This window comes from Myxine glutinosa, chromosome 5, assembly GCF_964187855.1.
Source record: "Myxine glutinosa chromosome 5, kmMyxGlut1.1, whole genome shotgun sequence".
In the NCBI taxonomy this organism is placed as follows: Eukaryota; Metazoa; Chordata; class Myxini; order Myxiniformes; family Myxinidae; genus Myxine; species Myxine glutinosa.
The window spans coordinates 66,146,613-66,172,337 of NC_136265.1; the positions used below are offsets into that span (position 1 = coordinate 66,146,613).

The 25,725-nt window shown below is 43.2% G+C and overlaps 1 protein-coding gene across 1 annotated transcript in view; it reads right to left on the reverse strand.

The window, feature by feature from the left end:
- Positions 1–25,725, reverse strand: part of LOC144892290 (collagen alpha-1(XII) chain-like) — an 89,487-nt gene that overhangs the window by 11,352 nt on the left and 52,410 nt on the right. The gene's annotated exons all lie outside the window — the stretch shown is intronic.

The following is a 25,725-nucleotide window of genomic DNA, read 5'->3' on the forward strand; positions in this document are numbered from 1 at the left end:
GGATAGATGTTTAATCACATAACCAAAGTTATACAAACAAAAGAGATTGCTTAGAATTGCATCACAGAGAAATTGTTTATTGCCAGGTAGACTTGCATTGAAATCAGGAAGTTCCGTAGGGCGTCATACTTGTGGTGGTTCTTGAAAATGATACACTGAAAATTATTGATCTATATATTACGAGTAATGCGGCACCACATTATCTTTAAAAAAACTTCGAAACTTTGAGACAATAAAACAACTATTTGTCTCATTTTTGTAGAATTTTACAAAGGAAATTTTTAAATATCTGAACTCATATTCATACCATGACTCTCTATGAATGGTAAAATCATTCCCTCATCTTCATGCATAATTCATTCCTTCATATCTACCTGTCTGAGGAGGTCATGCCATGATCTAGTGCCATGATTCCTGTGTAATAAAGCATGCCAAAGGTATCTGCAAGTACCGTAAAATGGGGTGAATAGGGACAGCAGAGCGAATAGGGACACAAACTGAAAAAAAGTTCGGAAACTTTTTTCCATGAAAATTGATAACCATACTGATTTGTTGATATTTGGGTTGAAAGTGTTCTCTTGTTTTTTAAAAAGCAACTTATAGTCCCTATTAACCCCATATACGGGTTAAATAGGAATAAATAGGATTTTTATGGCTGTCCCTATTCACCCCGTTTTACGGGTGAATAGGGACAGTGACTAATACAAAAAAATAATAATCAAGAAGTAGGGACAGTTTGGAGAAACTTTTTATGCCATATTTTTTTCAGGTAGGATGGGGCTCATCCTACCTGAACGCTCACAAAACGCTCACAAAATCCACCCATAACTTTGCCCTCAACATCGACGGTATCCCAGTATCCACCTCCCCTCACATCCGGAATCTTGGCGTCATCTTTGACCAAACCCTTTCCTTCGACAAATACACTAAACAGATCACAAAGTCAGCCTTCTTTCACCTTAAAAACATTGCCCGTCTCCGCTCATCCCTCTCCTCCACGGCTGCAGAAACCCTCATCCACGCCTTCATCACCTCCCGTCTGGACTACTGCAATAGCCTCCTCTATGGTTCACCCTCAAAAATCACCAATAAACTCCAATACATTCAGAACTCCGCTGCCCGTCTACTCACCCATTCCCGGACCCGTGACCACATCACCCCCGTCCTTTACAAGCTTCACTGGCTCCCCATCCCCCAGAGAATCCAGTACAAAATCCTCCTCTTGACATACAAAGCCCTCCATAACCTGGCCCCATCCTACCTGGCTGACCTCCTCTCCAGACACACTCCCACCCGCAACCTCCGCTCTGCTGGTACCAACCTCCTGACCCCCTCCATCCGGACCAAATTCAGATCCTGGGGGGACAGGGCCTTCTCCATCGCTGCTCCCACCCTCTGGAACTCACTACCTCACACCATCAGAGACTCCTCCTCACTCACCACATTCAAAACATCACTAAAGACCCACCTGTTCAACACTGCATTCAACATTCAACCCACAGCATTTAACCCCTGACTATCTCTTCTCCTTCTCCCTCCTTTTGCTTTAAATATTTCCCGATTGATTCTTGTCTTTTTGCAATTGTTGTTTTCATGTATTGTTATGCATTATGTTTGCCACTCTGTCAAAGCGCCTTTGGGCTTCTGGAAAAGCGCTATACAAAATAAATGAATTATTATTATTATTATTATTATTTATCCATGCAATAAGCGGGTCATATTCACGTGCAGTTTAAATATTTACCTCCATTCCAAACAAGATGAAAATCAATTTAATTATTTCACAGTTGGCATGGACTTTTGACTCCGTACCTGCTCCTGCTTTCTGCTTATGACCAGGGGCAAGTTAATCCACACCGATGAATAAATATGGGTTTCAAAAGGGAACAACATTGAAGGCTCTTTGTAATGTAGCGGTACAGGCCTTGTCAGGTGATTGAACCAAAATAGTGTTTCCGATTTCTGGTTTAACTTAATATTTTGGCATTCAATTACATCACTATAATTTTACCATTACAACTATGTCAATGCTCCAAGATGATGTCAAGGTGGGCTGGATCGCTGCATGCCTGTATGCTGACCTGGAGAGGATCAGGAAGCTTGTCCACAACTTATACTTGCCCTTAACGGACAAAAGCCCTTAATTAATGGTCCTCGTGGTGGTTCTTCAGCTTCGGAGTTTACCATGGCCAACGTTATTGTTTCTTACAAGGGGAAAAAAAGAATAATGCTTGATGTACTTCCATCCGTCAGATGAAGGTCAACAATTTCCCAAAACTATCTCAGCTATGGCTTTGTAGCAATCTATCTTCATGAAGCCTGGTGTTGGCTTAAGATCTCATGGTCCAGAGGTTGAGCCCCTGTCGCACCGTTGAATTAACACCAGCTGGGTTGACTCAGTCTGTCATCCTCCTGAGTTCGGCACAATGAGTACCAGCTGTCTGGTGACGGAGGCATTGCATCAGCGCCCCCCCCGACCTCATATATATATATATATATATATATATATATATATATATATATACTATTAATATATATATATATTTACTATTAATGTTTTTTTTTTTTACATTTTTTTTTTTTTTTTTTTTTTTTTTACCTCATATATATATATATATATATTTATTTATTTTTTTACCTCATATATATATATATATATATATTTCTCCTTTCTCCTTTTTTTTTTTTTTTTTTCTTTTTGTACATCTTTACCTTCATGGTTGTATTCTTTATTTAAAACATTTAATGCCTCCTTATGATATCTATACAAATATTTCCGGGGCGACGGGGGACAAAAATGAGCCACTTCATAGATGTGAAACGATGATGTCAGCAAAATGGAACACTTCATAAGTACATAGGGAAAGGGCCACAACAAGCAATAATTTGGAAGATTGAGTGTTATCCTCGACTCGCGTAGTAAATGACATAATGCAATGGAATAATCATAATGGAATGAGGGGAACTACTTGGAAGAGACATGATGAAAGGAAATGGATAGCCTGTTTATAAGCTGCCAGGGGATGTGTGAGGTCACGTCTTATGAGAAATATGTTGTGCATTTTAGTAAATAAATTACTGTATTCAGGGCAAACATACATTGATGGATACAGTCTATATTTATTTATTTTATTGCATTTACCTATTTTTTTTTTTTTTCCAAAGAGGATGAAACCTCATGGTTGAACTGAACACAATCCTTAGCACTTACATCACAACAGTAAGCACAGGAAAAACAGGATGAAGAATCCAAGATCTCCTAGTATATTTTTTTATCAGATTGTATCGAAGCAGGATGAAAATGTTATAATCGGATTGAATTCATCCCAAAAGAATGAAGGTTTAGAGTTTAGACTAAAACAAAAATGGAGCAACAATACCAGCCATAGTAGACTAAACTGTCTGGAGACCAAGAAAAATGAGGAGAAAAGAAAATTATTGAAATGAGGAAAGATGGAGTGAGTGCAGAAAATGGCGTATTGAATTATGCACACGTAAGCCTGTTTGGCTTAACAGGATAAATAGATCATGACTCAATACAGATTTTGTCTGTACCATAGAGGCTTTGACGATGTTCCTCAATAGTTAATTTGTTTTCTAACCAATGAAGTCATACCCTGACCATATATATATATATATATATATATATATATATATATATATATATATATATATATATATATATATATATATATAGAAGAGATTGGAGAGGAGAGTGAGGCGCGATTGGAGGGGAGTATGAGGAATTGAAGACGAGTGTGAGGGATTTCAGAGGAGTGTGAGGGATTGGAGAGGAGTGTGAGGGATTGGAGAGGAGTGTGAGGGATTGGAGAGGAGTGTGAGGGATTGGAGAGGAGTGTGAGGGATTGGAGAGGAGTGTGAGGGATTGGAGAGGAGTGTGAGAGATTGGAGAGGAGTGTGAGGGATTGGAGAGGAGTGTGAGGGATTGGAGAGGAGTGTGAGGGATTGGAGAGGAGTGTGAGGGATTGGAGAGGAGTGTGAATGATTGCAGAGGAGTGTGAATGGTTGGAGAGGAGTGTGAGGGGTTGGAGAGGGGAGGAGTGTGAGGGGTTGGAGAGGAGTGTGAGGGGTTGGAGAGGAGTGTGAGGTGTTGGAGAGGAGTGTGAGGGATTGGAGAGGAGTGTCAGGGAATGGTTGTTGTTGTGAGTCAACTCAATGTTGCCCCCTCCCACGTTTATTCCAGGGTTTATACACACCTTAAAAGAGGTATGCGTGGTGTTGCCCCCTCCCACTTTTAATTCCTCATTAAATTCCTCATTAAATTCCTTATTAAATTACTTATTAAATTACTCATTAAATTACTCATTAAATTACTCATTAAATTACTCATTAAATTACTCATTAAATTACTCATTAAATTACTCATTAAATTACTCATTAAATTAACTTACATAGTTTCAGCATTGTATTGATTGCTGAAATATTCCAGGGTTTATACACACCTTAAAAGAGGTATGCGTGGTGTTGCCCCCTCCCACGTTTATTCCAGGGTTTATACACACCTTAAAAGAGGTATGCGTGGTGTTGCCCCCTCCCACTTTTAATTACTCATTACCTCGTTTCCATTAAAAAACATCGCTTCTACTGCTCCAGCCGCAGCATTTGTCACTTTGTTTGCTCATCCGCATGACCAAAACGAAATAAAGGGAGCTCAACCATTACACTGCGCTTTTAATGGCGCATGCCATAGAAACTCAACGCAATTTCGACTCGGCCAGCAAACGAGCAAATTGTGCAGGATGTTAACTGGAATTAGTCGTGAAAAATATATCCAAATTCACAAAAATACACACCCACACAAATAAACAACATTTATTCCGTTTAACAGAACAAACATTTCCTCTATCATGACATGCATGTCTTCAAAATTATATGCCCAAGAGAAAAAGTAAAATTAATTAAAACTGCGGGCAGTGATGATCCAGGGACCATACCGCTCCATCCTGATTGGACGAGTGCGTGCTAGAGTCGTTAACAACGACAGTCCAGATCCGATTGTTCAAAATTTCAACTCAATCGATCGAAAAATGAACGCAGGGATGCATTTTAAAGGTGCAGTGGCACTAACTGAGTTGCCACGAATATGGCCACGAAATTGCCAATATGGCCATCACAAAATATTTTCCTTAATCAATTGGCTCATAGCATAACCAATCTGCAAGTATCTCATCCGAAGATGTATCTCTGAGGAATTTTAATTAAATAAGTCATTTATAAATCAACGAGTTAATTTATTAAATGATTAATCAATAAATCAATATTTCCTTGACAGCCACATCACTTGGTCAGTGTCATGTCCAAATATCAGCTTCCTTACTCAAAAGGTGCCTGAGTTAATGTAATGTAATTACTGTAATAAGATTACTGCAATTACTGTAATGATTACTGTAATTACTGTAATTACCGGAACTGTAATTACTGTAATTACCTCAGGTAATTACCCTAATGTAATTACTGTAATGTAATAAGAAATGTAATTAATTAAATAAGTACTTCATTAATCGTTAATAATGAAATAATTCCTGAATTCTCATTCGATTCACTTGACATTCAAATGTCCCCAAAACGTTGGAGCAAAACGTTGCAACAACGAAAGTGAAACGTTGTAGCGACGTTGTGGAAACGTTAGCAAAACCCAACATTTGAATGTTCCCATTCATTCCAACAACAAGTTCCAACAACAAGTTCCAACAACAAGTTCCAACAACAAGTTCCAACAACAAGTTCCAACAGCAAGTTCCAACAACAAGTTCCAACAACAAGTTCCAACAACAAGTTCCAACAAGTTCCAACAGCAAGTTCCAACAGCAAGTTGCAACAACAAGTTCCAACAAGTTCCAACAACAAGTTCCAACAAGTTCCAACAACAAGTTCCAACAGCAAGTTCCAACAGCAAGTTCCAACAAGTTCCAACAACAAGTTCCAACAACAAGTTCCAACAAGTTCCAACAGCAAGTTCCAACAACAAGTTCCAACAACAAGTTCCAACAACAAGTTCCAACAAGTTCCAACAGCAAGTTCCAACAACAAGTTCCAACAGCAAGTTCCAACAACAAGTTCCAACAACAAGTTCCAACAACAAGTTCCAACAGCAAGTTCCAACAACAAGTTCCAACAAGTTCCAACAACAAGTTCCAACAGCAAGTTCCAACAACAAGTTCCAACAGCAAGTTCCAACAGCAAGTTCCAACAACAAGTTCCAACAAGTTCCAACAAGTGCCAACAGCAAGTTCCAACAACAAGTTCCAACAACAAGTTCCAACAAGTTCCAACAAGTGCCAACAGCAAGTTCCAACAACAAGTTCCAACAACAAGTTCCAACAACAAGTTCCAACAAGTTCCAACAGCAAGTTCCAACAACAAGTTCCAACAAGTTCCAACAGCAAGTTCCAACAGCAAGTTCCAACAACAAGTTCCAACAACAAGTTCCAACAAGTTCCAACAACAAGTTCCAACAGCAAGTTCCAACAACAAGTTCCAACAGCAAGTTCCAACAACAAGTTCCAACAAGTTCCAACAGCAAGTTCCAACAACAAGTTCCAACAGCAAGTTCCAACAACAAGTTCCAACAACAAGTTCCAACAACAAGTTCCAACAGCAAGTTCCAACAACAAGTTCTAACAAGTTCCAACAACAAGTTCCAACAGCAAGTTCCAACAACAAGTTCCAACAGCAAGTTCCAACAACAAGTTCCAACAAGTTCCAACAAGCTCCAACAAGTGCCAACAGCAAGTTCCAACAACAAGTTCCAACAACAAGTTCCAACAATTACTTTCATTTGCTATAGCAGCCCTTGTATGGGCTAAATGTAAAAAAGTATTAATCCCGTGTAATCCATCGGATTCTAAAGGTGTGTCTTTATCCTTCATCAAACTTCTCTTCTGCTTTTGTCGTTCCGCATGATCATATATCTGTGTATCATTTGCTGGTGTTGCGTTTTGTTCCCTCATTACCCCAAAATAATCCATACAACACAGAGTCCCCACTACCAGAGAACCCATTCCTAGGATAAATATCACCATTTTCAAGGAGTATCTGAAGTAGAAGTCTCTGGTTTCCCTTGATTGGTCGGCTTGTCTTGATACGGTGTTTCCCTTTGTCCCACCTGTATCCATCTGTAAAACATGTGTCTGACTATCATCTTTATCTCTGTTTGTCTCTATGTCTCTCTTTCTTTCTTTTTCTGTCTATCTCTCTCTGTCTGTCTCTCTTTCTCACTTTGTCTCACTCTGTCTATCTCTTTTTGTCTGTCTCTCTCTATGTGTCTGACTATCATTTTTATCTCTGTTTGTCTCTATGTCTCTCTTTCTTTCTTTTTTTCTGTCTATCTCTCTCTGTCTGTCTCTCTTTCTCACTTTGTCTCACTCAGTGTCTATCTCTTTTTGTCTGTCTCTCTCTATGTGTCTGACTCTGACTATCATCTTTATCTCTGTTTGTCTCTATGTCTCTCTTTCTTTCTTTTTCTGTCTATCTCTCTCTGTCTGTCTCTCTTTCTCACTTTGTCTCACTCTGTCTATCTCTTTTTGTCTGTCTCTCTCTATGTGTCTGACTCTGACTATCATCTTTATCTCTGTTTGTCTCTATGTCTCTCTTTCTTTCTTTTTCTGTCTATCTCTCTCTGTCTGTCTCTCTTTCTCACTTTGTCTCACTCTGTCTATCTCTTTTTGTCTGTCTCTCTCTATGTGTCTGACTCTGACTATCATCTTTATCTCTGTTTGTCTCTATGTCTCTCTTTCTTTCTTTTTCTGTCTATCTCTCTCTGTCTGTCTCTCTTTCTCACTTTGTCTCACTCTGTCTATCTCTTTTTGTCTGTCTCTCTCTATGTGTCTGACTCTGACTATCATCTTTATCTCTGTTTGTCTCTATGTCTCTCTTTCTTTCTTTTTCTGTCTATCTCTCTCTGTCTGTCTCTCTTTCTCACTTTGTCTCTTTGGTCCATTCGCAAAGCCAAAACGAACGACCACAGAACCCTCGCCATTAATATCTATTGTAAGCGTGCCAAATCAATAAGTATCAATTTTTCTATGAGCCTCGACCAGAGAGTGGTTGCTACTCACAAAACACCATTTCCTGTAATTATCTCTCACTAGGGCATGCCCATACTATATATATATCTAAAATTATATCCCCCGCCGAGCAAGTCGCTGGCTCCAAGTCGAGTGCTTTGAACAAAAAAAGAAGTACTCTTAACGGTGGTTTTTTATTCAACCGTGAAGCATGTCTCAAAGGCTTCTTGATGGACCTGGACAAAATTTGATGCAATTTTTTCCTCAATCGCCATCTTTCATCATAATTCTGGACCGGCATGAGGGGGGTTGTCTGTCATGAATTTATAGGCATGGCGGGAAAACTGAAAAAAATTATTTATTTAAAACGGGTGTACACGATTGTACACGTGTACGGACGGACCTTAGCGAACCGGCAAACAAGTCGCTTCATGCACATCAGTGGTGCGTTTCTTCGTGGCGCGTGTCAGAAGAATTACACAGTGCAGGAAAAATACGTATTTACAGAAATCGTTAAAAAAAACTCGGATAATCGCTAAAATCGTTGTGGCCGGTGTACCATATTGGAAATATATATATATAAATATCAAGTTCCATTTCCCGGTTCCCTGTCGCTCGCCGAGCGCCGATCAAGTCAAGTGCTTCGAACAAGTGCAAAAAAAAAATAGTACTTTATCCGTGTGCTGGTGGGTAAACGAGTGTACCGGCCTTACACGTCCTGGAAGCAAGCGGTCGCAAGGTGCACACTTGCTCCGTCCGCTTCCAGGTCACAGTAAGGCCCTTTAATAACCCGCGCAAAAATACGTATTTACAGAAATCATTTAGAAAAAAATAAATAAATTGCTACAGTCGTTTATCGAAATCCCATTCGTGATGGCTCACGCCACCTATATCGCGGCATCGGTGCGCAAAGAAGCCCCAGTCCACCTGCTCCCCCATGTATGTACCCATAACTTCCAAGTTCGTAAATCATATTGGACAAGACAAGACACACTCACCTTTTAAAGAAGACTTGCTTGTACAATTGATCGCAGCGGTGCCTCCAAGATTGTCAGGGAATTTACTGGGGGACTCACAGGACTCCAAAGACCGGACACAGGTTACAAAAGGTCTCGTTTATTAAACTGTATTCACTTCATCCAATTACCAAAATGATACCGCATAATATAATGGATCAGGTTAACTCTTTTCGCTGGTCCTTCTCTCCATCCGACACTCCCGTTCGGTCAGCGCTTCACGTAGCAAGTACTCGTTCATTCCATCGTTCCGTCGGGCAGGGCTTCTGAGGACAAGTGTACTTTACTCAACGTTTGCTCTCGTTATATCGCCAAACTGGACTTAATCTCCTCTCCGCTAATGTCCCGAGGTCATGCATCGCACCGAGTCCTGGCATCAGCTCGCTCCCCTCCTGCTGTGTAAATGGAAATCACAGCAGGGGGGGGTGCTCTAGCCTGGGGCCTTGACCAGGTGTTTCAAGAGATTACATTGTTCATACACATAAAATGTATCTGCTTTGTTACCAGGTTAATTAATAAGTTACCAGGGCCAATCAATATGTTACACTGAGTTACACTTCCACAGGAGTGTGAGGGATTGGAGAGGAGTGTGAGGAGGTGTTGGAGAGGAGCGAGGGGTTGGAGAGGAGCGAGGGGTTGGAGAGTGAGGAGCGATTGGAGAGGCGAGTGAGGAGGGATTGGAGAGGAGAGTGAGGAGCGATTGGAGAGGAGAGTGAGGCGCGATTGGAGAGGCAAGTGAGGCGCGATTGGAGAAGAGTATGAGGAATTGAAGAGGAGTGTGAGGGATTTGAGAGGAGTGTGAGGGATTGGAGAGGAGTGTGAGGGATTGGAGAGGAGTGTGAGGGATTTGAGAGGAGTGTGAGGGATTGGAGAGGAGTGTGAGGGATTGGAGAGGAGTGTGAGGAATTGGAGAGGAGTGTGAGGGATTGGAGAGGAGTGTGAATGGTTGGAGAGGAGTGTGAATGGTTGGAGAGGAGTGTGAGGGGTTGGAGAGGAGTGTGAGGGGTTGGAGAGGAGTGTGAGGGGTTGTAGAGGGGTGTGAGGGGTTGGAGAGGAGTGTGAGGGGTTGGAGAGGAGTGTGAGAAGTTGGCCAGAAGTGTGAGGGGTTGGCGAGGGGTGTGAGGGGTTGGCGAGGAGTGTGAGGGGTTGGCGAGGAGTGTGAGGGGTTGGCGAGGAGTGTGAAGGGTTGGCGAGGAGTGTGAAGGGTTGGCGAGGAGTGTGAGGGGTTGGAGAGGAGTGTGAGGGGTTGGAGAGGAGTGTGAGGGGTTGTAGAGGAGTGTGAGGGGTTTGAGAGGAGTGTGAGTGGTTGGAGAGGAGTGTGAGGAGGTATTGGAGAGGAGTGTGAGGAGGTATTGGAGAGGAGTGTGAGGAGGTATTGGAGAGGAGTGTGAGGAGGTATTGGAGAGGAGTGTGAGGAGGTATTGGAGAGGTGTGTGAGGAGGAGTGGCATTGGAGAGGCGTGAGGGTGGAGAGGAGTGAGGGGTCACATATTATGTGAAATAAATAAATTGTGTTCATTACACCATTTTAACCATTTTGTAAAATTTAATGTGCAGTATCTAAATCAAGATGTCCAAATGTCATACACGTCCATGCCCGTGGAATTCCCACGGGTGACCCCACTAGTATATATATATATTTCTCCTTTTTTTTTTTTCTTTTTTTTTTTTTACTTTTTGTACATCTTTACCTTCATGGTTGTATTCCTTATTTAAAACATTTAATGCCTCCTTATGATATCTATATAAATCTTTCCAGGTGTGTTTGTTCGTGCATTTGTGCGCTTGTTTGTGTGTTTGCATGTTATTTTTTAATGGTCGAATCATCGCACCTAGAGGCTCAGAATTTATGGTCTATGTACTTCAAAATCTGGGTAAGGTTTTAATGTTCTGCACGATGGCCTATACTTCGGTTTTGAGGCCACCAAACGTCGCTATAAAGTATATATTGGGATGTGGGGTCAGGCAACGCTGCCGTCGGCCCGCAGGCAGAAGGTGACCATCATGAGTGCAATAACTCCATAGCTTTTCAATCTTTAACACGTCCTGAAACCGAGTTGTATCTGGCAGCCATCCGCAACTGGGCATCTCCAAGTAGCCCCTACTAGTTGCTTATAATTGTCATCATTGCCATAATAAGTTGCAAATCTGCTCATTTTGGCTAATTTTGTCTTCTTTTTATTGTCCCTCGTCTTTATAAATCTCAATGTGGGTTTCACATGAACCTTTGTTTTTGCTTTTTAACATTGCAGTTAAGTTATTTCTCGAGTTTGAGAAAAGCAGAGAAGTGGCCATGCAGAATATACCACACAAAATAAACATGTAGAAGTGCTTTGGCTGATGCTACTGTTTCAACGTGTAATAATGTGGATAGATTTAAGTTTCTCAATAAATCTTAGACATCATATAAAACAATAAGTTATTTTCATATTTATATAACGAGTTTGTTTCCATGCTGTGCACTTCCCTTGACACAGACACACAATGTAATTAACCAGCAGAAATGTTTAGAGATCAAGAGGTTGAGGAAAAGACTTAGTAGCAGCATGGAGAATTTACTCACCGTGAGCTATTCCTCCGTGCTCTACTTTGAGTATAAATTAAGTTATAAAAAAATAAACAAAACGAAATGAATATTTCTTTATTTGTTTGGAAAAGGTGAAGAGGTTACCACAATCAGGCTAATCTAATGCTTTCGGCCTTGGAACATTCAGTTAATGGTCAGATTTCTGGAAATTCCCTGAATTCCCGTGGCTCTATCGAGACAGGCTGAAACTCCTGGGGAACAATAAACTTAAGAGGGAGTTAGCATGATAAACACCAAAATGTTTCAGCAGATGTGGAAAAGCATGAACAATCTAAGTCATAATCCGATGAGCTGTCACATAGTCGGGTCAAAAAATGGAGAAGCTCAATGTTTTGTCGCATTAAAGATGAAAATTTGAGAACTACCATTATCATACTAAGCTGCAGAAAAGTCTGCTGCAACACAATACCTGCTCTCAGACTCATCTTCCAAGACAACCTAGTACTATCTGTTGTTACTAAACACCTAAGTATCTGAAACAGCACCTTACTTAATGCCAAACTGCTGCTTATAGGCTTTGTCTGGCCACCTGCTTACAGCACTTCATGTCGCAACTCTGCCATCTGTCACTCTAACACATCTACTCCCTCGGCTTGTATCATAATCTGCATGTGGGATTGTCCAAGCTCTTAGCTCTTCCAACTCCACACCCTCGCTTGAACAGGAAACCACTCATCAGCTCCTGGAAGAATGGGTACTTACATTTATATAGCTCATATCACAAGAAGAAACAATCTGCAAAGCCTTATCAGGCCATAAAAATGAAAAGCCTTCACTTTCCTTTCCTTCAGCAGAGCGATTGGTTGGGAAGAAAGATGTATGGGCAGTTTCAAATCAGAGAATGGTCTTATACATGGGTTTTCGCTAAACAAGTATCATACAGATCACACACAAACATATACAGTCACATGAAAAAGTAAGTACACCCCATGTAAAGTTTTGACTTTTTCAACATATTTCAACGTACAGCTATTTGATCTTCATTTCAACAATATTGCAAGATAAAGCTGATATAATATAACAAATATGATGAAACATTTACATTTTGTAGTCCATTGTATAATTTAAATAAACATAAATGGAAATTTCGCATGTGGAAAAAGTAAGTACACCCCTACATTTATCACTACTTCAAATACCTAAAATTAGAATCAGGTGCACCAGCTCAGGTGGAAATGATTAGAACATCGTTAGAGAGGATCTTGGAGGAACCTGTCTTATTTAAACCTCAGACATTTCGTTTGTTTTGCTCTTTGTTGTTGAAGTGTGCAGCGCCACCATGCCGAGATCAAAAGAGCTCTCTGAGGCCTTCAGAAAGAAGGTTATAGATGCCTACGAGTCTGGGAATGGATTTAAAAAGATCTCCAGACAATTTGAAATCAATCATTCGACTGTCCGGAAGATCATCTCCAAGTGGAGAAGATTCCAAACAACTGCCAACTTGTTCAGGCCAGGCCGCCCAGCAAGTTCAGCCCTAGAGCAGACCGCAAGATGCTGAAAGAAGTCTCGAAGAACCCCAGAATGTCATCACAGGACCTACAGGTAGCTCTTGCCACTGTTGATGTCAAAGTGCACGAGTCTATCATTAGAAAGAGGCTGCACAAATTTGATCTACATGGGAGGTGTGCCAGGAGGAAACCTTTGCTGTCCAGAAAGATCATCAGGGCAAGACTAAAGTTTGCCAATGAACACCTCGGCAAAGACCAGCACTTCTGGAACAATGTGCTCTGGACAGATGAGTCAAAGGTAGAGCTATTTGGCCAAAGTACCAGAAGACATGTTTGGTGAAAACCAAAGACAGCATTTGACCACAAGAACCTGATACCAACTGTAAAGCATGGTGGTGGAAATATTATGGTTTGGGGCAGCTTTGCTGCATCAGGGCCTGGGCAGCTCACCATCATAGAATCCACGATGAATTCTTCATTGTACCAGAGGGTGCTTGAGGATAATGTAAGGCCATCTGTCAGAAAGTTGAAGCTCAACCAAAGGTGGACCTTGCAACATGACAATGACCCTAAACATACCAGTAAATCCACCAAGGAATGGCTGAAAAGAAAGAAATGGAGGGTTCTGGAATGGCCAAGTCAAAGCCCGGATCTAAATCCCATCGAGATGTTGTGGGGGGGATTTGAAACGAGCTGTGCATGCAAGAAACCCCTCAAACATCACACAGCTGAAATAATTATGCATGGAGGAGTGGGCAAAAATTTCTCCCAGTCGATGTCAGAGACTGGTAGACAGTTATAAGAAACGCCTACTTGAGGTTGTTTCTGCCAAAGGGAGCAATACCACCTATTAGAGCCAAGGGTGTACTTACTTTTCCCACATGCGAAATTTGCATTTATGTTTATTTAAATTATACAATGGACTACAAAATGTAAATGTTTAATGATATTTGTTATATTATATCACCTTTATCTGTCAATATTGTTGAAATGAAGATCAAATAGCTGTATGTTGAAATATGTTGAAAAAGTCATAACTTTACATGGGGTGTACTTACTTTTTCACGTGACTGTATATATATATATATATATATATATATATATATATATATATATATATATATATATATATATATATATATATATACATATATATATATATATATATATATATATATATATATATATATATATATATATATATATATATATATATATATATATATACCAGTCTTGGTATTGTCCTAGTGTCCTGCGTATTGTCTGTATTGCTGTGGGTTGTCTGTATTGTCTTGCGTTGTTTTGTCGTGTCACTGAACTACTTCCTAAAACTTTTGTGAAATCGTACCAAACTTCTGGTATGCACATATCTCTCCCGTCGGTATGTTTTAAGGGCATTTTGTTTGAAAAATTTTCCAATTTTTTAAAATTCTTTAATGGGAATTTTTTCGGGGAAAAAAACGTTCTTTTCAACTTAAGCTTTCAACTTCAATTGTTTATAAAATGTAATATCACATATATTACAAACACATTTGGCATTATGATTGTTTGAATTATGATTGGTGTAAACCATGACAAAACAGCAACTCAGGTACAGTCATTTATCTATATATCTACATATCTGGGCAGTGTCTGTGTTGTCACTGAACTACTCCCTGAAACCTTTGTTTCCGTGGTTGTGAAGTGTTTTTAATAACGTGGTGGTGATTTTGAATCACGTGGTGGTGAGGTATTTTGAATTATGTGGTGGTGAGGATTTTTTAAATGATGTGGTGGTGAGGTAATTGAATTATGTGGTGGTGAGGTGTTTTTAAATGATGTGGTGGTGAGGTGTTTTAAATTATGTGGGGTGAGGCATTTTAAATTACGTGGGGGTGAGGTATTTTAAATTACTTGGGGGTGAGGTATTTTAAATTACTTGGGGGTGAGGTGTTTTAATGACGTGGGATGAGGTGTTTTAAATTACATGGGGGTGAGGTGTTTTAAATTACGTGGGGTGAGGTGTTTTGAATTACGTGGTGGTGAGGTGTTTTAAATTACATGCGGGTGAGGTGTTTTGAATTACATGGGGGTGAGGTGTTTTAAATTACGTGGGGTGAGGTGTTTTGAATTACGTGGTGGTGAGGTGTAATTGTCCCAAACTTCCAGTCTGCAGCTACCCCTCCCATATGTATGTGCTGAGGGATTCCTTTTTGAATTTTATATATTTTTTCAACCTAAATTGCCTATAAAATTGTAATGTCACAAACACTACAAATAAATTTGTGCAAAATAATTGTTTGTATTATGATTGGTGAAAATCATGACAACACAGCAACTCAGGTACAGTCATTATCCTCAGGTAAAACAAGCCCGTTCCTCAGTAAAGATGCTTGGTGAGGCAAGCGCAGCGAGCCGAGCCAAGCTAGTGTATATATAAACCATGTCAGTTCATGTGTTTATGTGTTTGTACAGATGCCTGTCCCCCTTCATAAGGGTAGGTTTTAAAGGCCAAACTGTTAACGCAAATGTGTGTTCACCATGGTCCATTTTTGAAGATTATTCAAATTCGAAAAACACTTTCGATAAAAGAGTAATTATGTCTCTTCCATTGGAAATGTAGATGGTGGCTTGCAAACCAAACCTCAAGGGTGGTGGACAGAAGCATTTTTTTTTTTAAATACAAATAAATACAAGGCAACCAGGTGAAAATTCACTGCACATGATGTGCAATGTGTGCAGAGTAAAACGAGTGCTCATTTACATCCCTATACACAACACAACAGGCATTTTAAGGCCATTTTCCCTGCAAGTGCAGGGGTTAGCCTTGCGGTCCCCATGACAACCCTCTCCAAATTGGCATGGTTCTATTTTTGAGGCAATGTTTTTGTGGCCGGATGCCCTTCCTGACGCCAACCCTTTGAGTCGCCTCTTACGACACACAGGGATACGGTGTACCTATTCTAAACCGGGGTACACACCGGTACCATTCCGGCACCGGGACCGGCACCGGTGCCGGTCATTTACATCCCTATGATGTCTAATAAATACAGAAGATGTAAGCACACCTGACACTAGGCCGAGGCTTCAGACTTTGGCACGCCCACAAGGCTGCACCGTCGAATAAACTTTTCCAACCCATCATTTTTTGTTTATGATAGGCTTTTTAATATATATATATATATATATATATATATATATATATATATATATATATATATATATATATATATCTGTGCAGCGTCTGTCCTGTCCTGTGTTGTGTTGTGTTGTCTTGTGTTGTGTTGCCTTGTCACTGAACTACTTTCTCAAACTTTTGTGAAATCGTACCAAACTTCTGGAATGCACATATCTCTCCAGTCAGTATGTCCTCAGGGTATTTTGTTTGAAAAATCTTCCAATTTTTTTTTTTGGGGGAGGGAATTTTTTGGTGAAAAATTTTTTTTTCAACTTCAATTGTTTATAAAATGTGATATCACGTATATTACAAACACATTTGTGCAAAATAATTGTTTGAATTATGATTGGTTTAAACCATGACAAAACGGCAACTCGGGTACAGTCATTTATCTATATATCTACACATCTGGGCAGTGTCTGTGTTGTCACTTAACGACTCCCTCAAACTTTTGTTTCCGTGGTTGTGAAGTGTTTTTAATAACGTTGTGGTGGTTTTCAATCACGTTGTGGTGAGGTATTTTGAATTATGTGGTGGTGAGGTGTTTTTAAATGACGTGGTGGTGAGGTGTTTTGAATTACGTGGTGGTGAGGTATTGATAATTACGTGGTGGTGAGGTGTTTTGAATTATGTGGTGGTGAGGTGTTTTTAAATGACGTGGTGGTGAGGTGTTTTGAATTACGTGGTGGTGAGGTGTTTTGAATTATGTGGTGGTGAGGTGTTTTGAATTACTTGGTGGTGAGGTGTTTTTAAATGACGTGGTGGTGAGGTGTTTTTAATTTCGTGGCTGTAAGGTGTTTTTATTACGTGTTTTATGGCTCATGTTTTTTTAATTTTGTGGGGGTGAGGTGTTTTTATTACGTTTTTTATGGCTGTGAGGTGTTTTTATTACATGTTTTATGGCTGTGAGGTGTTTTTAATTTTGTGGTGGTGTGTTTTTATTACGTGTTTTATGGCTGTGAGGTGTTTTTATTCCGTGTTTTATGGCTGTGAGGTGTTTTAATTACGTGTTTTATGGCTGTGAGGTGTTTTTAATTTTGTGGTGGTGAGGTATTTTTATTACGTGTTTTATGGCTGTGAGGTGTTTTAATTACGTGTTTTATGGCTGTGAGGTGTTTTAATTACGTGATTTATGGCTGTGAGGTGTTCTTAATTTCGTGGTGGTGAGGTATTTTTATTATGTGTTTTATGGCTGTGAGGTGTTTTAATTACGTGTTTTATGGCTGTGAGGTGTTTTTAATTCCGTGGTGGTGAGGTATTTTTATTACGTGTTTTATGGCTGTGAGGTGTTTTTAATTCCGTGGTGGTGAGGTATTTTTATTACGTGTTTTATGGCTGTGAGGTGTTTTTATTATGTGTTTTATGGCTGTGAGGTGTTTTTAATTTCGTGGTGGTGAGGTATTTTTATTATGTGTTTTATGGCTGTGAGGTGTTTTAATTACGTGTTTTATGGCTGTGAGGTGCTTTTAATTTCGTGGTGGTGAGGTATTTTTATTATGTGTTTTATGGCTGTGAGGTGTTTTAATTACGTGTTTTATAGCTGTGAGGTGTTTTTAATTTCGTGGTGGTGAGGTATTTTTATTATGTGTTTTATGGCTGTGAGGCGTTTTTATTACGTGTTTGATGGCTGTGAGGTGTTTTTAATTTCGTGGTGGTGAGGTGTTTTCAATTTTGTGGTGGTGAGGTGTTTTCATTACGTGTTTTATGGCTGTGAGGTGTTTTAAATTACTTGGTGGTGAGGTGTTTTGAATTACTTGGTGGTGAGGTGTTTTGAATTACGTGGTGGTGAGGTGTAATCATCCCAAACTTGCAGTCTGCACCTACCCCTCCCCTATGTGTGTGCTGAGGGGTTCTTTCTTGAAAAAAAAAACATTCAACCTAAATCTTCAACCTAAATTGCCTATAAAAATGTAATATCACAATCACAACAAATACATTTGTGCAAAGTAATTGTTTGTATTATAATTAGTGTAAATCAGGACAACACAGCAACTCAGGTACAGTCATTAGCCTCAGCCAAAATAGGCCCTTTCCTCAGTAAAGATGCGTGGTGAGGCGAGCGCAGCGAGCCGAGCCAAGCTAGTGTAAATATAAACCATGTCAGTTTACATATATATACCATGCAACACTAAATATATAAACCATGCAACACTAAATAACACCCTCCCCCTGACATGACTTAGGAAGAAACCAGGCCAGGACACCGCCGCATGGCCGCCACCATTTACACCTCTGAGAGGCCTATCCACCTCGAATAGCACGTGCTATGACGCCAGGAGCAAGGAGCGGGCGTGGGAGTGACGCAGTGGGCATGCACCTGGGCGAGCTGGCGAGTCGGTGGAGGAGACTGATTGGTTGGCAGCGCGCCAAGGCTGACGTCACCGGCCAGCAGATATTAACGAGCGCCGAACGCCATTTCGGGCAGTTGGATTTTCGGGCAGAGTGAGTCTGAGGGCATTTCCTGGAGGCAGTCGAGTTGAGAGGAGAGAGGAGTTGGAGTGGAGAAGGAGAGTTGAGTTGGTTTGAGGAGTTGGTTCAAGTTCGTGACTCGGTGAACAGTTCGTTTGAGGAGTTGGTTTTCCGATCAGATTCCTGGCAGATCCCTGGCCCTGGCAGTCCCGGTGCGATCCCGAGTTGAGAGAGGCCTGGCCCTGGTTGAATTCAGAGTTGGCTTGCTGGTTGAGTTGGCTTGAGAGTTGGCTTGTGAGTCCGAGCCTGAGTGGAGTTCCCTTGCTTCGTGCAGACCTGCGTTGGACCTTTGGTGCACGGACCTCGCGCGGGTCGACGAGGAGCCCGGAGTGGGCACTGTCCCGGGCCTTCGCGGTGCTGGGGCGCTGGAGCAAGGGACCTCATGGTGTGCAGCGGAGATTGGACGGACAAGACGACAAGACAGATAAGACCGCACGCCACGTACACTTTACATAACGGACCTGTTATTTTGGTATTCATATCCCCTCGTCTTGTATTTGATATCTGGTGTGCGGGATCCAATTTAGGAATTAGATTTACCAGCGCGTGCTTTTCCTGTCCCTGCCTTTTCTTGAATAAATCCTTGTATTATTTTTATATATATTCCTGAATGCAGTTTTCCGTGTGCTTTATTTAATTTGCAGCAGCATTGGAGACGCCTGAAAACAGGTACGGCTGCAGGGCTCTCGCCGCTCCCCTCCATCCCGCGTGCTTGGTGTAGCTTTTTGGAATCCGCCATTGAGTTTTCGCCTCAGGGGTTAAGGCCTTCGCGATCGGCATCCGTGGCCGCCTGATATTAATTAAAGGCGGTTGCGCGACATTTGGTGTCAGGAGTGGGATTGAACCCTCGTGACATTTGGTGTCAGGAGTTAGGGATTTTAACCTAGCGGACAATTTTTTTGTCCAGAGGTAGCGAGTCGACGCCGGCTGGGTGAAAAATCCCGCCCAGCATTTGGAACCGAAATTTGAATAGTATCGAGGCGGAGAAATTTGTATAGTCAATTGGCCATACAGAGCACGATATCGCATCTTCGACAAATATAAATTTTGTTTTTGGACTTAAAATAAATACGGAGAGTCGTAAATAAATGAATAAGTTTGTAATATAAGTCGTAAATAATCGTATAAGTCGTAAGTAAATAAGTCGTAAAATTAATTGGGCGGGAAACGGGAAAATGGACGGGAAACGACCTTCATCAAAGCGGATGTCGGAGGTCGATGAAATGAAGGTGCATAGCAAGGCTTCTGTCAGTTTAGGGAGTGAGCCGGAAATAGGGGAATTAGAGGTGAGTCTTGGAACCTCCCCCGTCCCGAGCACCAACTTCCCCCCCCCCCCCTCTACCAGGGAGTCGGGAACAATTGGAGCAGTCCCGATACTCAAGCAGCCATGGGATCGAATCTTTAGTATTATGAAAGAAATGAACAATAAAATTGGAGGAGTGCAAAACAGAATGAATGGATCCTTAGTGCAAGAAGGGACAAAGGAATGATTACCAGGTCTGACACACAAGGGGTGCTATCTTATTCCCTACACTATTTAACACCCGAACATCCTGGTATGTTCACAGGTATACTCTTATCCCGACAAACCACCTAAAAACACAGAAGTTATTACAAGGTTGATTCCCTATCGCGACAGTCGAATACCTACCTATACAGATCTATCTGACTCTAGATATTCCTCTACCCCACCGACATAAACATATAAACATAAACGTAAACATTTCATAAACAGGAATCAAATTCCTGTATATATATAGAATAGAATTTAGAATTTCCTGCATTGAGTCAGAATTTTTTCACACTTAGCCCCTCGCAGGAATTTGAGCGAATGGGTGAGCGATTGGAAAATAAAATGGGAGAAATGAAAAGTGGGTTGGAAAATAAAATGGAGGGATTGAGTAATAAAATGGGAGAAATGAAAAACAAAATGGAGTCCCAGGGGAATAAATTAAAAGATGAAATGAGGAGATTTGGTGCCGCTGGGGCACAGGAGAAGCCAAAGGTGGCAGAAATTGAATCGGAACGGGGGGAAGGCAAATTGGGAATTGCACCAGGAATGGCAAATGAAGAGGCTAATGGGGAATGCCTACAGGTAAACGGGGAGTGCTCACAGGGGAGCATGGAGTGCCTACAGGTAAATGGGGAGTGCTCACAGGTGAGTGTGGAGTGCGCACAGGTAGATGGGGAGACCGAATGTGAGAATTGTAATAGGGAATGTTTCCCACCTGGCCTGGACGTTTATCGGGACCGTGTGGATGTCACAACACCCCAAGCGGGGGATAGAATTGAATCCTTGCTGTGCCAGGGCGGCGGTTCAGAGCAAGAGGGGGTAACATTATTGGGGATCCGAGTAATGGAGCCGGACCATGTATTTATTGATCACGACCTGGCGGGGCCAGAAATGATTTGTAATGATGATGGGGATGACGAGCATGATGTGATCCAGCAGCTGGGTACCTGGGACAGTCCCATAGAGGTAGGGGTTGACCAGGCCCAAAGGAGCCTGGGTGATGAGGTGAGTTTGTCCGAGGAGGTGGTTGAGGTGACCGTGGGGACCCTCACCGTGCATAACAATTGGGAACAGGAGGCTCCGAAATTTGAAAACCAGCTGGGGGAGTGTTTTGACTCCGGGCTGGATTTGGACCTTGGAGGATCGGGAGATAGAGCCTTCGAAGATTTGGTCCCCGTAGGGAATGTGGACCAGCTGCAGGGAGGGGCAGAACAACCGGTGGTAGGGGTTGTTACATGCAGCTGTGGTGATTGGACACCTGAAATCAAAATGTGTAAAAGAAAATTTAAAATAAAATTAAAATGGGAGTTTGATTTGGAGCAGCCTTGGTTGGAGATGGTCCCCAGGCTGTGGGATTTGGACATGGGGAGGCCAATGGTGATGGCCTCGGGCAAAAGTTTCCCCTTTCAAAATTTGGTGATGCCAGCCAGCTGGAGGGCTGTGCTGGCGAGATTTGGACGTGAGGTCCAGCCATGGGTGGCATGGTACGGCCTGGGCCTCACGGGGGTCTGGTGGAGTGTGGCATCCCTTGTCCAGCGGGGTGCCGTCCGGGCGTGTGGCTTGGGCCGGCAGGGTCACCGGACCCTGGTGGGGGTTAAGACCTCCAAGGGGTCCGAGGTGGTTTCTCAAGCCTGGGATGGCATTTATTGAGGATCACTAGGGGTAGGTGTTGTGGGTCGTGCTTTGGTGGTGGCACTGCGGGCGGCCAACCTGGGCCTGATGTGGTGACCACCCGGGCATGCACCTGACACTGTCCTCCTGAGACTCTGGGGCAGCCGGCATGTGGTGACCTGCCATGCCGTGCTGGTCCATGAACGCGGTTCGAACCGAATGGACAGGAATGACATAGCCTGCTGAACAACATTGGGGCATCTGTGGAACGTGATGGTGTGAGAGTGACCTTCCACAGATGTTCCGTTATGATATATGGACTCTCGGTTTGGGAAGAGAGCCATGGGAGTGTTGAATCGGGAGATGTGTAACGAGCTGAGCATATGGGCCATGCTCGGCTGGCATGTGTATGGCAAAGCATCTTTCTTTGGTGAGTTAGTGAAATGTGAAAAATGTTTGGCATGGGTAATCTGTGGGTTAGATACAAATTTAAGGGTGGATTTTGAAATGTCATGGTGGTCACTGTTTTGTGACACCATTATTGATCCAAATGTGGAGACCAAAGTGTTGGAGGCTGTGATAAAATTGATAGGGTAGCAGGACACAGGTTTCAACTGGTTGCGGGGGCGGCTGTGCCAATACTTGGGACACGGAGTCATGGGGATGTAGTTGGGTGGTCTGGGGCTCAACGTGGTGCTGTGCGTGTCCGACGTGTGTGGACCATGTCTTCTGGGTGAGTCTCTTGGTGGAGCATGGCTGTTGACTGGACCTTGGTGTGGTCAAGTGTGGGTGAGCACTGGGGGTGGGGGCTGCAGTTCTGTAGTCAGACTGGGGGATGATGTGGAGGTGCAGAGGACGTGGCTGTAGGGATGCCACGCACTGCGACAGTGCCCCCCAGGGCCGAGGTTGTGTGTGTGGTCGTGTGTCCTGTAGTGTGTTTATGGCAGCAGGTGCTCACCACATTGGCCATCTGGGGCTGGTGCAGCCGTGTTCCTCGCAGGGGGGCCGAAGGATGGATGGTGGGTCTCACCCTTGTGGACACTCATGGGCCATGTTGGCGTTTTGACTGCTCACCTTGTCCCGATGACCCTTGCACGGTAGAGGTGCAGAGCTATCGTGGCCACAGGTAGTTGTGTAGTGATGATCACCGTTGGATGCCGATCCACATACCTGCCAGTGTAGTGGGGGCAAGAGAGAAATTTGGAGAAATTTGATTGGCCCAAAGGATAAATTTTGGGATTTTGAGGGTGGATTGCACTTTGGGTCTGACCAACCGGTAGTTACCTGCACTTGAGGTGAGTGTTTGAGATGTTACTGTCCCAGGCTTCAGGACTTGCTTATGGAAAAATTGGGGACATGTAATTTGGAGTTGGGAGGCGGGTGAGAGTGATAACATGGTGGGTGAGGGTATGGAATGGGGGCCATACAGTGTCTTGTGGGTGGCGTATGTTTTTGTGTAGTGGTTATGTGTTGCTATGTGGTCGTGAGGTTGGAGGAAATGGATGAGTGATGATTATTGGAGACAATGAGTGGTGATTATTGTGCTTTTGGAAATGCAATGATTTGAACTGTGAACTGGGTAATTTCACATGCAGCAGGCCATGGCAAGCCTTGTAACATTCTTTTACACCATCTTTGGAATTGTGCTGAGTTGTGTTGAGAATTGAATGGCAGCGGGGGAGGAAGTGTGTTTTGGGGATCTTGTGGGTGGGGAAGGTGTGTGTGTGTGTCCGCAGGTACGGATCAAGCTCTGAGGAGCGATGCCTGCGGCCCCCCTCTGCGGCAATTACCCCTGGCAGCCGGTGGTATCTGGAAATTGGAGCTCGTCGGTGGAGGGTCTGGTTGGGCGCCGTGGGGTGAGGGAGTCCCCCGGTGACCCTTGTAGCTGCGCAGAAGCGGGAGGCCACGGAGGAGCCTGGTGTGTGTGGAGACCCTCACCGGCGAGGTAACGGCGGAAAGGGGCTGTTGGGCTGTCACGGGGCCAAGAGGTAAAGGGGTGGGGTGGGGGGGGGCAATTAACTTGTAAGTCGGTTGACTTGTTTTTGGGACTGCGGGCACCACAGCCTGAAGCGCCCCCACCATCTTTTTGTGCGGTTACTCCCCGCTGCCGAGTTGAGGAATGCACACACGTATATGACATCAATATATGGTGGTATGTATTGATGCAGGGGGGGTGTATTGAAATAGGTGCTTGAAACGATTTCTGTGTAGTGATGAGTTTTGGAATGTGAATGAGTGGTTAAGGGGTTTGTGTCGAATGAATGTGGGCGGAATCCACCGAGCCATGTCACTCACCTGCAACATCTGGACAGGGCCCGCGGAAATTTAAGGGTGCATTGGGGATGGCCCCGCAGTTAAGGTTGTGTCTTGTGGCATCCACCGGGGGATGCGGTCTGCAGACCGGGGTATGTAAAAATGTTTGGAAGTTTTGAATTTGTAAGTTTGGTTAAGTTTGTGGTGAAGTTAGATTCTTGTGTGTTGTTTGTTCCTCCCACCACAGGAGCAATGGAATGAAGATCAATATACATATATGACTGCATGATTGTTAAGGGGTTTAGCTTGTTAAGGAAGTGTAGGTAAGTAGTCCGACTCACTTCCCACAGCTCTCCTGATTTATTTCATAGGTTAATTAAGTGTGTGACAGTAAGCGTTAAGCCTGGGATGGTAGCCCAGGCAGTGAATCTTGCCTGCAGTAAATCTTGCAGGAGCTACGGTTCCATGGGGGGGGGGGGGATGGGGGAGGGGGGGGTGCTGTGTTATGTCTGGCAGGTAGTGATATGTACAGCAGATAGAGCTGAGTAGGTAACATGCTTTGAGGTGTCGCGGTAAGGAAAACTACCTGTAATAAGTTCTTCATGTGTAGGCGTTTTGTCGGTTAAGATATATACTTGTGAATCTACCAGGAGGTTCGAGTGATAAGTAGTGTCGGGATTAAGGAGTAGTGCCCCTGTGTGTCCTCACCTGTTTAGCCAAACCTTTGTCCCTTTTGGCACTGCAGACCAACATAGACATTCCGACGAATCCTTAGTGCAACACTAAATAACGCCCTCCCCCCTGACATGACTTAGGAAGAAACCAGGCCAGGACACCGCCGCATGGCCGCCGTCATTTACACCTCCGAGAGGCCTATCCACCTCGAATAGCACGCGCTATGACGCCAGGAGCAAGGAACGGGCGTGGGAGTGACGCAGTGGACGTGCACCTGGGCGAGCCAGCGGGTCTGTGGAAGAGACTGATTGGTTGGCAGCGCGCCAAGGCTGACATCACCGGCCAGCAGATATTAACGAGCGCCAAACGCCATTTCGAGCAGTTGGATTTTCGGGCAGAGTGAGTCTGAGAGCAGTTCGTGGAGGCAGTCGAGTTGAGAGGAGAGAGGAGTTGGAGTGGAGAAGGAGAGTTGAGTTGGTTTGAGGAGTTGGTTCGAGTGAGTGACTCTGTGAACAGTTCGTTTCAGGAGTTGGTTTTCCAATCAGATTCCTGGCAGTCCCGGTGCGATCCCGAGTTGAGAGAGACCTGGCCCTGGTTGAATTCAGAGTTGGCTTGTTGGTTGAGTTGGCTTGTGAGTCCGAGCCTGAGTGGAGTTCCCTTGCTTCGTGCAGACCTGCGTTGGACCTTTGGTGCACGGACCTCGTGGGGGTCGACGAGGAGCCTGGAGTGGGCGCTGGCCCAGGCCTTCGCGGTGCTGGGGCGCTGGAGCAACGGACCTTGTGGTGTGCAGCGGAGATTGGACGGACAAGACAACAAGACAGATAAGACCGCACGCCACGTACACTTTACATAACGGACGTGTTATTTTGGTATCCATATCCCCTCGTCTTGTATTTGAAAGCTGGTGTGCGGGATCCCGATTTAGGAATTAGATTTACCGGTGCATGCTTTTCCTGTCCCTGCCTTTTCT